General features: G+C 44.8%; 5 non-coding genes and 7 pseudogenes across 5 annotated transcripts in view; all 12 read left to right on the forward strand.

The window, feature by feature from the left end:
• LOC142111108 (5S ribosomal RNA) overlaps nucleotides 1-47 on the forward strand; it is a 119-nt gene extending 72 nt beyond the window's left edge. The window contains exon 1 of the ribosomal RNA XR_012680931.1: nucleotides 1-47. This exon is cut by the window's left edge and continues 72 nt beyond it. This is a non-coding gene — a ribosomal RNA (5S ribosomal RNA).
• Nucleotides 48-130: 83 nt separating this feature from the next.
• LOC142119828 (5S ribosomal RNA) lies at nucleotides 131-249 on the forward strand (annotated as a pseudogene).
• An 83-nt stretch (nucleotides 250-332) lies between these two features.
• On the forward strand, nucleotides 333-451 carry LOC142136558 (5S ribosomal RNA; annotated as a pseudogene).
• Nucleotides 452-535: 84 nt separating this feature from the next.
• On the forward strand, nucleotides 536-654 carry LOC142123532 (5S ribosomal RNA; annotated as a pseudogene).
• Nucleotides 655-737: 83 nt separating this feature from the next.
• On the forward strand, nucleotides 738-856 carry LOC142128633 (5S ribosomal RNA; annotated as a pseudogene).
• A 286-nt stretch (nucleotides 857-1,142) lies between these two features.
• LOC142136070 (5S ribosomal RNA) lies at nucleotides 1,143-1,261 on the forward strand (annotated as a pseudogene).
• An 84-nt stretch (nucleotides 1,262-1,345) lies between these two features.
• Nucleotides 1,346-1,464, forward strand: LOC142117297 (5S ribosomal RNA; annotated as a pseudogene).
• Nucleotides 1,465-1,547: 83 nt separating this feature from the next.
• Nucleotides 1,548-1,666, forward strand: LOC142118726 (5S ribosomal RNA; annotated as a pseudogene).
• An 84-nt stretch (nucleotides 1,667-1,750) lies between these two features.
• Nucleotides 1,751-1,869, forward strand: LOC142113156 (5S ribosomal RNA). The gene has a single exon (XR_012681353.1). It is a non-coding gene; the product is annotated as a 5S ribosomal RNA (ribosomal RNA).
• An 84-nt stretch (nucleotides 1,870-1,953) lies between these two features.
• Nucleotides 1,954-2,072, forward strand: LOC142119672 (5S ribosomal RNA). Its single transcript, XR_012683480.1, has one exon. It is a non-coding gene; the product is annotated as a 5S ribosomal RNA (ribosomal RNA).
• An 82-nt stretch (nucleotides 2,073-2,154) lies between these two features.
• LOC142112945 (5S ribosomal RNA) lies at nucleotides 2,155-2,273 on the forward strand. The gene has a single exon (XR_012681315.1). It is a non-coding gene; the product is annotated as a 5S ribosomal RNA (ribosomal RNA).
• An 83-nt stretch (nucleotides 2,274-2,356) lies between these two features.
• On the forward strand, nucleotides 2,357-2,475 carry LOC142137303 (5S ribosomal RNA). The gene has a single exon (XR_012687944.1). It is a non-coding gene; the product is annotated as a 5S ribosomal RNA (ribosomal RNA).
• The last annotated feature ends 25 nt before the right edge of the window (nucleotides 2,476-2,500 follow it).

Raw genomic sequence — 2,500 nt, forward strand, 5'->3', positions numbered from 1 at the left:
TAGTACTTGGATGGGAGACCACCTGGGAATACCAGGTGCTGTAGGCCTTATTTTTTTATTTTCTCTTGTTCCGGCTTCCTTCGAAGCTGGATTTCAGATGTATAAGAGATGTAGGTCATTAGGAAACCAATACTATAACCACACCACCCTGAACAAGCCCAATCTCATCTGATCTTGGAAGCTAAGCAGGGCCGGGCCTGGTTAGTACTTGGATGGTAGACCACCTGGGAATACCAGGTGCTGTAGGCATTTTTTTTTATTTTCTCTTGTTCCGGCTTCCTTCGAAGCTGGTTTTGAGATGTATAAGACATGTAGGTCATTAGGAAGCCAATACCTACATACACACCACCCTGAATAAGCCTAATCTCATCTGATCTTGAAAGCTAAGCAGGGTTGGGCCTGGTTAGTACTTGGATAGGAGACCAACTGGGAATACCAGATGCTGTATGATTTTTTTTTTTATTTTATCTTGTTCCGGCTTCCTGCAAAGCTGGTTTTGAGATGTATAAGAGATGTAGGTCATTAGGAAACCAATACCTACAGCCACACCACCCTGAACAAGCCCAATCTCATTTGATCTTGGAAGCGAAGCAGGACCGGGCCTGGTTAGTACTTGGATGGGAGACCACCTGGGAATACCAGGTGCTGTGGCCATTTTTTTTTATTTTCTCTTGTTCCGACTTCCTTCAATGCTGGTTTTGAGATGTATAAGAGATGTAGGTCATTAGGAAACCAATACCTACAGCCACACCACCCTGAACAAGCCCAATCTCGTCTGATCTTGGAAGCTAAGTAGGGCCCGGCCTGGTTAGTACTTGGATGGGAGACCACCTGGGAATACCAGGTGCTGTGGCCATTTTTTTTTATTTTCTCTTGTTCCGGCTTCCTTCAATGCTGGTTTTGAGATGTATAAGAGATGTAGGTCATTAGGAAGCCAATACCTACAGAAACACAACCCTGAATAAGCCTAATCTCGTCTGATCTTGAAAGCTAAGCAGGGCCGGGCCTGGTTAGTACTTGGATAGGAGACCAACTGGGAATACCAGATGCTGTATGATTGTTTTTTATATTTTCTCTTGTTCCGGCTTCCTGCAAAGCTGGTTTTGAGATGTATAAGAGATGTAGGTCATTAGGAAACCAATACCTACAGCCACACCACCCTAAACAAGCCCAATCTCATTTGATCTTGAAAGCTAAGCAGGGCCGGGCCTGGTTAGTACTTGGATAGGAGACCAACTGGGAATACCAGATGCTGTATGATTGTTTTTTTTATTTTCTCTTGTTCCGGTTTCCTTCGAAGCTGGTTTTGAGATGTATAAGACATGTAGGTCTTTAGAAAACCAATACCTACAGCCACACCACCCTGAACAAGCCCAATCTCATTTGATCTTGGAAGCTAAGCAGGACCGGGCCTGGTTAGTACTTGGATGGGAGACCACCTGGGAATACCAGGTGCTGTAGCCATTTTTTTTTATTTTCTCTTGTTCCGACTTCCTTCAATGCTGGTTTTGAGATGTATAAGAGATGTAGGTTATTAGGAAAACAATACCTACAGCCACACCACCCTGAACAAGCCCAATCTCGTCTGATCTTGGAAGCTAAGTAGGGCCCGGCCTGGTTAGTACTTGGATGGGAGACCACCTGGGAATACCAGGTGCTGTAGGCAGTTTTTTTTTATTTTCTCTTGTTCCGGCTTCCTTCGAAGCTGGTTTTGAGATGTATAAGACATGTAGGTCTTTAGAAAACCAATACCTACAGCCACACCACCCTGAACAAGCCCAATCTCATTTGATCTTGGAAGCTAAGCAGGACCGGGCCTGGTTCGTACTTGGATGGGAGACCACCTGGGAATACCAGGTGCTGTAGGCCATTTTTTTTTATTTTCTCTTGTTCCGGCTTCCTTCAATGCTGGTTTTGAGATGTATAAGAGATGTAGGTCATTAGGAAACCAATACCTACAGCCACACCACCCTGAACAAGCCCAATCTCATCTGATCTTGGAAGCTAAGCAGGGCCGGGCCTGGTTAGTACTTGGATGGGGGACCACCTGGGAATACTAGGTGCTGTAGGCCTTTTATTTTATTTTTTCTTGTTCCGGCTTACTTCAATGCTGGTTTTCAGATGTATAAGAGATGTAGGTCAGTAGGAAACCATACCTACAGCCACACCACCCTGAACAAGCCCAATCTCATCTGATCTTGGAAACTAAGAAGGGCTGGGCCTGGTTAATACTTGGATGGGAGACCACCTGGGAATACCAGGTGCTGTAGGCCTTTTTTTTTATTTTCTCTTGTTCCGTCTTCCTTCAATGCTGGTTTTGAGATGTATAAGAGATGTAGGTCATTAGAAAAACAATACCTACAGTCACACCACCCTGAACAAGCCCAATCTCATCTGATCTTAGAAGCTAAGCAGGGCCGGGCCTGGTTAGTACTTGGATGGGAGACCACCTGGGAATACCAGGTGCTGTAGGCAATTCTTTTTTATTTTCTCTTGTTCC

The sequence above is a fragment of the Mixophyes fleayi genome, chromosome 1, assembly GCF_038048845.1.
Source record: "Mixophyes fleayi isolate aMixFle1 chromosome 1, aMixFle1.hap1, whole genome shotgun sequence".
Lineage (NCBI taxonomy): Eukaryota > Metazoa > Chordata > Amphibia > Anura > Limnodynastidae > Mixophyes > Mixophyes fleayi.